Genomic DNA, 15,289 nt, shown 5'->3' on the forward strand with positions numbered 1-15,289 from the left:
CCATTACTTGAGACACACTTTCATATTCTGCAGCGTCTCCTCCCTGCCACAAGTGGTCTGTAACCTAATGAGGGCAGTGCTTTAACGAGTGCCATCTAATTGCTGTCAGGTAGACAATTAGAGAGCGACCCTGGCTAAACGATCTGCTTCGTTACTTCTCTCTACTGACTATATCACAACAGGCGACACAAAAGGCCTCTCCCCTCCTGTTTGTTTTTTGCTCTTTTAGTGTCTGAGTCACTCCTTATCTCACACTACTCGTTGCTTCTCTGTCCATCTGATTCCTTTTTTTTGTTTGTTGGTTTTTTTTTTTTATGCCTGCCTGAGGCCGTGATCGAATACTGGTAGAGAATATAATAAGGTGGAAGAGGATATGGTTATAATCTAAAACCACAGCCTCAGGGATGGTGTTTTTCTGTACAAACAGTGGGTCAGCAATTTCTCTTTAGTCATGGATAGAGGCAGATGTGTTAAGTTACAGAACTGGACTCATCTAGTCCCTAGGCTGTTAATATTAGCTTAAACATACTACATTATTTGAAGTATTCAACATCATATTTTGTGTAGTTGTTACATGTCAGAAATCTATAGTTCTTCCCTAAATGGAGGATTGGTTATATTACACATTAAATAACAAAAAAGAAACAACACAGCTGGTAATTTAGTTCTCTCCATCAAATGAAACTGCTTCTGTCCTCAAATAACTGTTGCCCGTGGCTATGCTCTGTCCGTGATACACATTGTTTCAACTGGTAGTGTGTCAAAATATTTGTAAAGCAATCTACTAAGCATCAGTGAAACTCAGTTTTAGTAATTTGCTTAGATTTAGAATCATGCATTCTCTATTTTACCCATTTCAATTTACATCAAGTGATATGATTACTGAATATGTATTAAGTGTTTAAGGTTATGGACTAATTACCATTAGCATTAATTACTCCTATCATTTATCAACAATTAATCATTTACGCTGACATTGTTTCTGTGTAACAGAACCTGTTTATTTGTTCCTATTTCTCTTTATGGCTTTACATTTCCTACAGTAGATGTTGCAAAAAGGGAATTTACTTTCAGTTTGGACAAACATAACTGACTAAACTCACACCCATAAATACACACCGGCACATACAAACACTAAAGTAAGTGTTGTAGAATGAGAAACAATATATTGGCAGAATATTTAACAAAGGGGAGGTGTGAAATGCTACATGTCCACCGTGGGATCACTACATTAACTTCTTTCTCCAAAAATGATAACTTACAAATAAACACATACAGTATGTGTAGTTCAGTGGCATGCGGGCTCAGCAACCTGAAGGTCATGGGAATAAACCAGTCGACCAGTTGTAGCTTTCCTGTGTGGAGTTTGCATGTTCTTCCTTCCTGGATTTCATTAACTCCGGTTTCCTCCCACAGACATGCAGGTGTGAATTTGAGCATGAACGGATTATCTTTCTCTGTTTCAGCCCCGTAATAGACGGGCCGTCCAGGGCCCTGCTCATTTACATTTGCACATGTGTGGCATTTTAGGACTGCACCTACATCTATACGGGAGCTGAATAAATGTCACCAGACACACAAGCTAAATGAGAACACAGAGTATAACATCAACATTTAAAAGATCCCAATTTAACCTAACAATAACTGCTTCTCGCAACCTCACATTTGATTATATTTTGGTTTGAGGAAAGCTGAGGTGATACCAAAATACCAAAAACACTCTAGGCTACCGATTGGTCAGGCAGAAGTGTCACTATCATTGTCACCTTTGAGTAGCAACAGCCATATTATCATCTGAAATATGAAGAAAACTTTTCCCCAACTTCTTTTACCATGTTGCCTTGAGCCTTGTCTGAATGCAGCCACATACTGAGAATCAACATTTATTAACATTCCTTCAATATCTTCCATTGTTGTTGTGTGTGTGCTGCATTGAAGGTGACATCACGGCAGCTTCAAGCAGCATTGGTATGACAACTATGTAGCCACATTGAGAAGGTACTTTAGTACTTTATAGACAGTGGAAATAAAAAAGTCGCTGGTACCAAAAACAAGAAGACTCGAGCCAAGTCGAGTTGAACCAGTACCATGCAGTGGAAAATGGCTGTACTTTATACAATAGACTTGCAGTAATTTTTCCTCTTGCAGTTCTCAGGCACAAAAGAGAATAGCATGCACTTAGTGAAGTTAGTCTAAGTCTACTTGATACTGCTACCTTGAGATCAAAGTCATAAACAATATTGATTAAAAATCAAAAACAACAAAAATGAATTTAAAGAAAACACATATGTGAACATTTTACAGCATATTTTTTATAATAACAGCAACTTTGCAACATTCTAAGGACTAATACTGATACAACAGGGCTAAAAATTCTAGCATTTCGAGAGCAAGGCTGTTTGGATTACATACATTTTAGAAGGGACCAAGTCCAATGGGCCCAGCACATATGCTAACAGACAAGTGACATTTGTGTATGTGTATATGTATACTGCCTAATCAGTAACATCACCATATCAGATCTCACTTAGCTCAGGTAGCCTCATTTGTACAAAATACAAATACTTTTTTTTTATTGTATTGACAAAACCTCATAGTACATTTCTGTTTTTGTCCGTCCCTTATACCATGAAAATGCACCAGAAAATTGTTGTTAGTATTCAGTTATTAGTATTAAATCACTTTCAAGAGTACATGTAAACATTTAAGCTTTGAGTTTTCTTACAACTAGAAACATGATGTCTATACTAAAAATACCCAGGATGCAGTGCACAGCTTAATTTCACTGACAGTAAAAATGTTCTTGTAAACATGCAGCATTAATGAGGAAGTAACAGTTAATTCTACTGCATATTGCACTAACACACGTAGCAGCAGCTTCAACAAAACCGTCACTCTCCTTAAAACATCCATGAAATGTAAACTTTACTTAACTTTACATGCGTAACTTGACATGAGAAACTGTAACTACATTTCTAAAATGCATTTGTTGTTGAGAAAGCTGAGATCAATCCCCAGATTTTGCGGAGTTGAGAAGATGTGTCAGACTTCAGTGCTCTGTTGCATCTGATGACGGTACAACGGCCACTCTGGTCACATCAGTCTAACATATATAGTGGTCTTCACAGGCAAATAGCCATCATGTAATTCATACTCTGGATACAACTGTGGGTATTATTGCGTTTCGACTAGGCAGCACAACAACAATAAGACAAGTGTATCCGTTTCGGTAACAAAGTGACAAGAAATTGTATTCAGTACCAACAGCAGTAACACCATTTCTCAGTCATTTTTTTCCCTCTCCTTATACATCTAGCACAATTAAACTATGTGTGTGTCAGCACACGTGTTTGTCCTCTCAATGTGAACAGTACAAGTATAATTGCGGGCAGCAGAAGCTGTTTACAGAAACAAACATTTTCTCTCAGTTGTTGTTGGTGATTGTTTGAGCCATCTTCATATACACACGCACCAAACACAGAGGGAGAGAGAGACAGCATAAGAAAAACTAAAAGCATGATATAAAAATAGATCCCACATGAAAATGGGTCTATAAAGTGCACTGCATCATAAAGTGCATTTAAAAGTTCAAAGAAGATACTTGTCCATCCACTTCAGCCTTCAGTACCACAGAAAGTTTATATAGACTGTGTTTAGAGCTGAATAAAATTTCAACTACACCACCCTGGAAATCCACAAGGAGATAAGTACTTGTGGGTAATAAGCAGTTAAGTTCCTTACAAAGCGTATTTGAGATTGCAAATTATAAACATACCAGATTGTGGAGACATAGTTGCACACAGTTACAGTATATTATATAGAGGAGGTCTGAAAAACCTTAGTAAACCTGCTGCCACCATGACCTGACTGTTGATAAGCAGAAGATAAAGGGTGGATGAAATGCATCTGGCATTGTAAAACTCAGGAAATCTTGCATCAGCAGAGCATGTTCACCAATACTGGGTTTTATAATTTCTGTGTTTTTTTCTTTAAAAGGGAAAATCTGTCATATAGAACATAAAATACATCCAGAATTGATTGTACATGTAGTTTCTTTCTCTCAGTCATAACAGTGAATGATGACAGGCATTGATGTTGAATGACTGATACAAACCATTCACTCCTCCATGACACTGTTCACTGCTCCTTCCTCCTCGCTACCTGCAGCTCAGTGTAGTATTCACCAAGACACATTAAGAGCATCTTATCCTGACTGAACTGTCTTATGTTATTTACCGTGAAATGTGTACAGTTTGCAGACTTCAGGATTTTTTTTTCTTTCTGGAATGCATTTGGTTTCTTGCAAAGGATTTTTTGCAAATCATTTACCAAAAATGTTGGAACTATATCTCTAAATATCGATTATTGATTATTTGTTCAGGGTCACTGTGGGGGGCGATGCCTATCCCAGCTACCATTGGGTGAGTCTGTTTAGTCTGTCTGAAGGTTTAACACAGAGAGACAGACACAGACAGACAACCATTCACACCTATGGGCCATTTAGAGTCCCCAAATAATCTAACACGCGTGTTTTTGGACTATGGGGGAAAAAACCCACAAAATCATGGGGAGAACATGCAAACTCCACACTGAAAGGCCACAACCAGCCAGGGATTCAAACGAGGGACCTTCTACCTGTGAGGCAGAAGCTTAGTTTACCCCACCAGTGTGCTTCCCATTACTGTAAATATATTCATCAAATATGTGTTATACTGTATCGTTCTGGTCTGGTAAAGAAAACAAGTCAAATATTTAGTCCAGTTCACAGGGTTTATTCTGGTAATCACTTAACTGAAGACCTGGACTGGACTCCTGTTTTATATTGCAGCTCGTCCTTTCCAAAAAACAGTGCATTGTGAACTGTAGCATGTCTTGTTTTACTTGATGTGACAGCTTCCATCTGTGGCCATTTTGCAGCAGCAGTCATAAGTCCCTCCTAGCAACCATTCAGATGATTTTATTTATGGAAACTAAAATGGCACGGTGAGAAAATGTTAGCTGTTACTACAAGTTTAATGCAGAGGAGATGCAGTTTGCTCCATGGACTGTATGCGGGCAGATTAAGCAACACGGTGGCTGCACATCTGGTGGCAGTGATATTGTATAAATGCATTTTTACTGTGCATTGACACTTACGCAGTTATGTTATTTTGTGACTTTAAATGGCCCACAGGTGTGATATCTCTTTGTCAGTATATGCCAGCTCTAAGATGAGAGACTGGTGACCTGTTAGGGTTTACCTTGCCTCTCATCCATACATTTTATATAAAGGCATCTTTCTGGTTACTCATGGAATAACATAAACAAAGAGAAATAAACAGTAACTAACAATGAACAAACAGTGAACAACAAAAAAAAAACTGTCTAAAGGAAAAAAGATGACCTAACAAGACTTTGTTTCAGCTAGAGATCGCAAAGGATGAACTTTTTTAAATTGATAAGTCTTAAAAGATAACTTAAAAAGGAGTAAAGAATCAGTTACAATTGTTTTCTGGTAGAGAAGTAAAACTAAGTCCAATTCAAGCCAATTCAAAAAAAATGTGTAAAATTTAAATAAAAACAGAATGAAATTATTTTCAGATCTTATCAACCCTTATTTTATTATCTCAAAAAAGTTGGAACAGAAGGAACAAAAGGCTGGAAAACTACTTGCTGCAAACAAAAAAACAAAGCAAATGGGGGACCATTTAACAACTAATTAGGTGAATTTGCAACAGGTCAGTAACATGACTGGGTATAAAAGGAGCATTTCAGAAAGGCAGAGCCTCTACTATGTAAAGATGGGCAGAGGTTCACCAATCTGTGACAAACTGCATCTAAGTATTGTTCATTTCAGAAAAATGTTCCTCAATGTAAAATTGTGAAGACTTCAAAGATCCCAGTATCTACAGTTTATTATATCATCAAAAGATTCAGAGAATCGGGAGAAAGGGACTAAGCTGAAGGTCAAACCTGGATGTAATCTTCGGGCTCTCATGTGGCACTGCATTAAAAACAGGCATGATTCTATACTGGACATCACTTGGAACACTTCCGGAAATCACTGACTGTGAACACAGTTCTCTGTGGAATCCACAAATGTTAGTTAAAGCTGTATCATGCAAAGAAGAAGCCATATGTGAACACGATCGAGAAATGCCACCGTGTTTTCTGGGCCAAAGCTCTTTTTAAATGGTCTGAGGCCAAATGGAAAACTGGTCTGTGGTCAGATGAATCGAAATTTGAAATACTTTGTGGAAACCATGGATGCAACTGTGAACTAAAGAGGGACCATTCAGCTTGTTATCTGCGTACAGTTCAAAAGCCTGCATCTCTGATGGTATGGGGGTGCATTAGTGCCTATGGTGTGGGCAGCTTACACATCTGGGCTGCCTGCAGTCCAGACCTTTCACCAATAGAAAACATTTGTTGGATCCTAAAATGGAAAATCTGGAATCAAAGGTCCAGGACTGTTGAGCAGCTAGATTCTTGCATCAGAAAAAGATGGGACAACATTCTAACTGAACTAAGTCCAGATAACCAACAGTCCATCATAGACTTTTAAAAGTTTCTTCAAATGCAATAGCATCAAACGTTACAATGAAGCTGGCTCTCATGGGAAGCACCCCAAGAAAAGTAAAACAAGATCTTCTGCAAAGAATAAGTTAATTAGAGTTACAAGCCTAAGAAATTACCAGTTAATGGCATCTCAAATAAAAGTATACATCAATGTTTCCTAGAATTTAAGTAGCAGACACATCTCATCATTAAGTGTTTGGAGGCGACTGCATAAATCAGGCTTTCATGATGGAATTGCTGCAAAGAAACTGCTACTCAAGGGGAGAGAGAATATTAAAGAGAAAATAGCCTGAGCTACCATGACATTCAGCAGCAACATGCCATTCCATCTGATTTGTGCTCAGCAGGACAGAAATGACCCAAAGCTCACCTCCAGAGTCTGGAAGGGCTATTTGACCTACAAGGAGAGAGATGGAATTTACCATCAGATGACACGGCCTCTACAATCAACTGAATAAAATGGTTTTGAATGAAAAGTGAAGGAAAAGCAGACAAGTGTTTAGCACATGAACAGACTCCTTCGGTTTTGCCTGTTGAAAAATCATTCCAGGCGAGTACCTCATGCAGCTGGTTGAGAGAGTGCCTCGAGTGCGAAATTGTTACCACAGCAAAAGATGGCTGCTTTGAAGAATCTAAAGTTTAAAACATACTTTGCTTTTTTACAACATTTTTCCATGTGGTGTTTCACAGTTGCTTAGTTGATGTTCTTAGTATTAAGCACAAAAGAGGGAGAAACGTTGAGCGCATTTGCAAAGTCAGTGATTATATGCACCCCAGCGTCGTACGACCTTTGCTGATGTAAGATGAGTGTTCTACAAAAACATGGCAAGGTGAACAGTGCCTGCGGTAAGAAAAAAAAGAGAGGGGCGAAAAGATGAAAGTGAGACAAAAGCACTGAGGAGCATAGTGCGGAGAAGAAGAAGAAAAAGGATGGATAAATAGAACAGGTTTAGCTGTTGGGGAGGCAGGGCAGAGAAAGCATGGGGAAGAAATGCTAATATGCTGTAGATTTTGACAGCTTTACATATTCGAGCTTGTTCAGTGGAGGTAAACACGCTCTTCTGATATATATGTTCCAGCAATGACCATATCATCAAAATATGGGTTCTTGAAAGGCCCTGTTCTGGAGAAAAATGAAATGAGAGCGGCTACACAAGATAAGCAGCTTTGTAAAATAAGAGAACATAGGGGGAAAGGTCAAAAGACAGAACTAAAAGAAGGAGGAGGACAATGAGAGGAGATGTGAAGACAACAGGCGTGGAAATAAAGGATGAAATGAAGAAGTAGATGAAAAAGATTCGAGGGGAAAACAGCAGGAGGACAGTGTGTGGGATGTGTGGAAGATTACTCAGTGTGTATTGAGCTCCAGCTGTATTGTGCTATGAGGTGTCTCTGGTCCCTCAGATAGAAAACATGGTAGTATGAATAATAGATGACACGCTACATACACACACAATGCATGTTTATTTCTGGCCTTGTTTGTCATGTGCCAAGCTGAAGAAATACGTCAAGGCACGGAAATGTGCTGAAGTACGAAAATATTTTTGTTGAAGCATCCCGTGACCTCCCCTTGATACAGGACGTGAATTTGTGACGACATGAACTTACTCATCATGTATTAAAGCGTTGTTGCACTGCGTGAGTTGTTCAGTAGGAGTTTTCATGCATCAGTCATTCTAAAACGTTGACATTTAAGCCAATCACTCAGTGAAGAACCACATCTGGAGAGCTGTGACTAAATTACCTTGATGTACCCTCATATAACAATCAAAAACAGGAATGAGCTGTCACATTTTGATAGTGTTTTTTACAAAAACATTTGAGCTCCACTTGGATTGGTCCTCCATAAGATCTTTCAGTCCTGCAGTGTCAGGTTGAAGGTCAGTGGCACCTCATATCCTTAAATCACTTAAACTATTTTACTCTCATATGACTCCCACTTTTGAAAATGATATAAATGTAGCAATGATTTTACAGGGATTTCAACATGTTTTCATGTTTTTTTACATGAATTTTTCTTTTTTTTTTTAATTTTTACATTTTTTACATGTTTTTATTTTTTATTTGATTATTTTTTACCTTCTGTCTAATTAAAAACAACAAAATTAAATGTACCTGTTAAAATCAACATAAAACAATATAGCTTCATCCTTTTGACCTGAGTTAATTCTTGCATTAACTAAGAAACACGATTACAGAAGGAAGATTGGGCACAATTAGCTGTTTATAAAACCTTGCATTGAAAAACACACAGACATTACCTGTGGAAATCATTGTTTTGATGACTGAGCAGAAGCTTGAGTGAAGTCAGCCTCTATGGACAGTGTCATTGCACACAAAACTGCATAAAACTACAAGAGTAAACTAGTAATTAACTGATAATCAATCCCGATTCATGCATTTTTCTACGTAAAACTTCCTCGCGCTCTTCCTCGCTCCCTCTCCCTGTTTTCTGCCATACACCAGCTTTACCTGCATTTTGTTTGCAGCATGTAACTGCAAAAAGATAAAAAAAACTAACTTGAGCAATTTTGTTCCCCAAAAAGTAACTACTGAAAGCTGTGTCTAGGGATGAAAGTTTTTAAGGTTGGACAGCAGGGGTCCCTTTATAAAGTAGAATGAGTAAAGTCACATGCTGAGCTATGTTTACACTACACTTACAGAAATGTATGAATTTTATGACATGGAATCAACTAATGAAAAGTTAACTGTTGTCATTTTCTACTTTATTGATATTTTAAAGAATCAACCATCTACTCACTGAGTGGTGTCATTATAGACACCCACATGTAATGTCCATCTGCAGCCTGGATTTGCTTGATTGTCCGTCCCGTAACTCTCTGTGCCCCCCTGGCACATCGCCCCACTTGCTGCATTGTAAAATGCTCGGTCATGAAAATTTTTCCCAAAAGCTCAGAATCAAAACTTTTACAGCAATGTGAAGTAAGCAGGAGTCAGGGGCAGTAGAAGTACACAAACTAAATACTCAATTAAAATTATATTTAAAGTAGAGGTATTTGCTTAAATACATACAAAAACAAGTGTAGGTACTGCTACTAATTTAGCTCAAGTTGCTCAAGTACGAAGGGTATCTTGTTATTGCACTTTTTCACTAAAGGTTATGAATCCACTGTGTTACTATGCACCTCCTAAACTCGCGTGATTACATCCTGCTCATTATATGCTTTTTATGTTTTATAAAAATGCCTTCCAAGTGACATATAAGGTCTTATTGAAATACCCACAAAATCAATGGCAGTGCAAGCGTTCACTCGTCAGTCAACTACAAAGGGACTTTGAGTTAGCACCTTTCAATTTCTATCTCTCAGCAGAAACCCATTACCCTCTGCAGGCAGGAGAGAAAATTGCACTGTTGTTAGAATGGAATCATGTGCTGGGTAAAGGTTTTAGCTCTAGATCAGCCCTTTGGCTGTTAAATTGGCAGCTTTGCAGTTTATCTGTGTTGTGGAGAATGAAATAATAATGAGATCTGAGAGTGTTGAATTTGAAGACTGGAATCTGTGGTGCCATATTGGTTAAGTGGAGGATTCAAAGCTTTGCACAAACAAAAGTGTCAGGGGTAAAAGAGGGAGGTTTAGCATTGAAAAACAAGGTTTTGTTTTGAAATGTCAGGTTGAACAAAGCCCCAGAGTTAGTGGGTTTTATTTGCTGCTCAATGCCTAATTTATTACATGATTGTGGTGCAGCAAGATAACCCATCTAAACAAGACATGAAGGTTTTTTTAAATGGGTTTATGAATGAAGGCTTCTGATTTAGATGGAAACATGATGCAGGGTTATTTGCATTAAATGTTCAATAATGTATTGTGTTGTTGAATAACTGCTAAATGCAGAATTAATTTATATATTAAAATTTTAAATTTACATTAGCTGCTGGAGGACATCCAAGCAGTGCCTATACTTTAGCTTTAAACCCGCAGTGTGATTTTCTCATTGGCCAGATAGCATTGTGCTGCTTTTAAATAATCATCAGTGTGAAGTTCCACCATGATTACATTTTTTTTTTGTTGAAACTGCTTTAGACTTAAAGTGTGGGACACTGTGTGGGCACTGAGACCAATATTGTCACTGACAGTCAGAGTGCATCTATTCGTGACTGTCAGTGTTTGTCAGTCAGTTCAAACTGTGTAGATCAAGTTTAAGTGTTGATGTACTGCAATTACATCACTGTACAGTGCGTTACATTGGAGGTGGAAGAGGTAGGTGGGCTATTATCAGTAACAACGACCAATTAATCGTTCTGTCATGAATCACTTATTAAATGGGACCAAATTCCACAGTTAATAACCTGCCTCATTGTAAAACAAAGGCTTGCTCACAGCGATTGTCAACTGCAAGACCATAATAGAGGCCCCTGTCAGTCCATTTGTACTCACATTGGGTATTCAGCCTCAAAGAAATACAAACTTAATTTCTAAAAAAGTTAGACATGTAATCTGAATGCAAATATTTGCAAACTAAAATGCATATTTAGTCGCAAGTAAAAGTAGTAAAAGTCTTTTTTGAAAACACAACATAATGGGAACATTGTTTTAATGTCTGGTTTTCCACCTTTGGCAGCAATAAACTCAAGAAGCACAACATTCAGGAGGAATTTTGGATCATTCTTTAAAATGGCTTCAGGTCAGCCATATTAGAATGTTCTCGGTCCCTCTAGTGTCTCCATTTATAGATAATATGTCTAACTGTGGACTGTCCATCCAAACATTATCTTCTGCTTATCCAGAGCCATGTTGCAGTGGCAGAAGGTTTAACAAGGCTTTTTAGACACCCCTCTTACCAGCAGTGATTTGCAGCTACTGAGGCGTTTCTGGGCCAGATGAGATATATATGCCCTAACCATTTCAGCTAGCTCCTTTTGCCATGAAGATACAGCTGCTGTACTCCATGCTACCTCCGGGTGTCTGAGCTACACACCCTACCTCTAAGGCTGATCCTTGTCATCCTGCAAAAGATTTTTGGCCACTTTTATTCACAAACTTATTGTTTTGGTCATTACCCAGAGCTCATGACTGTAAGTAAGGCCTCTGTCTTGCAGCGTAGCCTCTGGTTTGTCACAACGGTTTGGTACAGTACAGTGTCTTCTGATTGCTGATGCTTAATGACTCTGCCTGTCAGTCCCACGTTCCATTTTACCCCCACTCATGAGACACCTAAACCCCTTCACTAGCCCTTGCACCCAATAACCCCGGAATACCCCCCCTACAAACCGCCCCCGAGGGCTCACAGACATAAGCCTTGTTGTAGTTTAAAAAACACACATGTAGACTGGATGGGCATACTTCTACGACCCCTCCTGTAGTTTTCAAGGGTAAATAGTTGGTCCAAGGTTCCAAAGCCAGGACAGAATCTGCACTATCCCTCCTGGATCTGAGGTTAGATAATATGTCAATATGACAATATGGCTCCTTTCCAGTACCCTGGCATAGGCTTTTCCAGGTAGTCCAAGCAGTGTGATACCCCGATAATTGGAGCACACTCTGGCACAGAAGTCTAGTATAATCCAACTTCAGAAAAGAATCTAGTTGGTAGTGCTCAACCTCCTCCATCAGTTCAGACACCTTTTCCAATACAGGGTCTGTTTCTGAGACTCCCATTATTGTTTCATTGATTAGAGTGCAGGTATTCTAATACACGACTCTAGTTTACATTTAATGACATCAGAAGTGTAGTGTTAACATGAGTTTTCCCACCACTACTGTATATTTAATAGATTCAATAAAGACATACAGTAAGAGATTGTGACTGTGCTTTTCGTGACATTTATTTATGATTGTATTTCATTTGAAGAAGCAAAAAAATAAAACTGAAATGTAACTTTTTTTACAAAAAAAAAAACCTTTTTGATTTTGATGCCATTTGTTATATTTGTATTGTTTTTAACATAGGTTTAAATGAGTTGCGTATTTGCGTTAAGTTGTTTAGAAATTACATTTTTAAGAAACAGAGTTACATATACAGTGGCTTGGTTGCATTTTTTGGACACTTTGTGTTCAAGCTATGAAACTGCCATTTTTGCCCCTCAAACCATATTCAGTAACAAAAAATCATAAGTTGAAATTGTGTTTTAGATGTTTATGTCCATAGTTATTTTTAAAAAATATTTATTAAAAATCAAAGACTTGAAATCTCTCACTGAGTGTAGATTGGTGACAATTTGATCCATTTAAAATTAAATCTGCAACATAGTAAAACTAAAAAATGTGAAGTGGTCTCTCTAAAGCAACTGTAGATCAAAATAGGACTGTTAATTTGTATTAATGAAGAGTCTGGGATGAGTTAGAGAAATTAATAACAGTTACTGTCAATCATCGACATGTGCACATAAAGACTCTTCTGATAAAAAATGATGAATAGCTGGAGCTGCAGATAATTAAAAGTTTGCCTGGTTAGTCAAAATAAGATATTTTTCCATGTTCCCAGAGCTGGGGAGCTTATAAAGTGTGGGGATTTTTCCACTTGCAGAGATATTTACCATGTACAGTACAAGTAAATACACATGTATGACTAGGAATGCAACTTTGTTAAATCATTCATGCAAACACAAGTAGCTGTAGATGTAACTGACTTCTGAAACAGCAATATTCACATTATTACTTGCATAGTGTCGATATTTCAGTGTTTATCAAAATTACTTTTTTTGTTTACCATTAAATGGAAAAAGTAAATAATTTGCCACTTTGTCCTATTATATACACGTATCTACAGGTATTGCCAACCACTAAGTGAGCTCTTGGATAATAGCTTCAGGTTTCTCCCAAGAGAACTACTTACAATGTGACAGCTAATCATTTTAAGATGCTTACACTACACTACTAATGAGGAAAGAAGGAAGTTTGTTCAAGATTAACAAGGAGGATGATGGGTCAGCCATTTGCCTTCCTTCACATTCATCCTATAAATCTATAATAACTTAACAAAATTAATATAATAATTAGTTTGAATAAGGAAATTTAAAGCCTATTCATGTTGTGGTGCTGTATGGATTCAGGGCTTTTTAGCACTTGCCACAATCAGCTGGGGTACAATTGTAATTTAGAAATTGAGCTTTATTTGATTTCTGAGAGAGTTTCTCTAAAAAAACAAATTAATAATAATAATAATAACCCTTACAATTTAGCATGATAGCAGATGATATGACTTGAGTTAGTCAGGATTGTTAACTTGTAGATTGTAGATGACACAGCAAAAAAACAGGCCCTGTGGCTTTGTTTAAAAGTCAAAAACACACACACGCATGATGGCAATGCTGTGCCAGTGACATACACACCACAAGTGTTACCCAGAAAAAACAACATATTTCTTCCGGCTAAACATCTTTTTTGCCTCAGGCTGAAAATATGGTGCTGCTGTAGCTAAAGGGTTTTGGAAAAGCCCATTGAAATCTTCAGAGATAATTTTTACCTTTTACAACTGTATCTCATTAGATACCACTAACACAAGTACACAAGTTTTATGTTTTTGATTCTACTACAAAGTGATGTCTCTCTGTTTTCTCTCTCTCTGTCTCTCTCTCAGACCAAGCGATCAGGAGGAAAGCCCCATGTCTGAAGTCAAGAAAAACAACTAAACCTGTGTGGGAAAAAGTCAGTTAGCCAAACCATGTCAGTCAGCACTGAATCAAAGCGTATGCACCATTATGACCATCAAAAAAGTTCACAGGTAGAGAGCTCTACATAAAAAAAAAAAACTATTTAAAAACACTGTATATGACTGTACCACCAGCATTGTTTACAGCTTGGTGGTAGTCATCCAGCTTCTCTGCACATCTTCAATATCACCACCAGTGTGTTACCACGAGTGTGTTTACGTGCACACACAGAATGAAGGATAACAGGTTTCTTCTCACTTAATGTTCTATTTGTAAAGGGTTACATATTCAGATATCTCTTATTAATCACCGGAATAGCACAAATGCTCAAAACAAGCATCCCTGTCATCATTCTTATGTTTAGACATTATGCTGATTACTGTAAAGAGGGTATGTGCTACACAGGTGCCATACTGTTCATGTGTGTGTACACGTAATTGCACTTGCTGCCATTCCCTGGTGTCCACATCATCATTATGATGGTTACAGATCCCTGCAGAGATGTAAGGTGGTAGAAGACAAAGTAGACAGAGAACCTCTAACCTTTGACCCATACCAGAAGAAACACACTCCCCCAAGAAACACAAATGTTTTGTCTTCACCTTTTCCCTCCTGTGTTCCCCACCTTTTTCGTTGGGCTTTATATTTTGTATGTGTACATAAAGCAATTTCAAATCCTATAGTTTTGTACATGTAATTTTTATGGTGTGTGGATATTTTCTAATAAAATAAAACAAAAATGGATGAGTTTTTTTTAGGCTGCTTTTTCTGTTTGTTTTTCTCCATCTCTACTTCTCCACCCGTCAGCTTATGGTTGACCAGTTTTACAACACCATGTATACACTCTGAGACATGAACTGTTGTGATTAAACTGGGTTAATACAATTGATTAAAGTAAAATGGAAAAGGTCAGATAGTTTGTTACTACTAAATGATGTTAAATAGATCAATGGCTTTCAGCTCATCTCCTCAGGGGTCGCCACAGCCGAATGTCTTCCGCATGTTGATTTGGCCTGAATATTTTACCCCGGATGCCCTTCCTGCCACAACTCTCCCACTTTATCCAGGCTCAGGGCCACGCCTGGTGGGGGGGGGGGATTTGTGCCCTGCAGCTTTTAG

General features: G+C 37.9%; 1 protein-coding gene across 7 annotated transcripts in view; it reads left to right on the top strand.

Annotated features, from left to right (window-relative positions):
* The window catches only part of zgc:172282 (leucine-rich repeat and fibronectin type III domain-containing protein 1-like protein), a 157,986-nt gene extending 143,072 nt beyond the window's left edge, over positions 1–14,914 (top strand). For all 7 annotated transcript variants that reach the window (XM_067508339.1, XM_067508340.1, XM_067508342.1 and 4 more), the window contains one exon: positions 14,098–14,914. The gene's annotated coding sequence lies outside the window, so the exon portion shown is untranslated. The remainder of the gene's footprint in view (positions 1–14,097) is intronic.
* The last annotated feature ends 375 nt before the right edge of the window (positions 14,915–15,289 follow it).

The sequence above is a fragment of the Channa argus genome, chromosome 6 (genome assembly GCF_033026475.1).
Source record: "Channa argus isolate prfri chromosome 6, Channa argus male v1.0, whole genome shotgun sequence".
Classification (NCBI taxonomy): domain Eukaryota; kingdom Metazoa; phylum Chordata; class Actinopteri; order Anabantiformes; family Channidae; genus Channa; species Channa argus.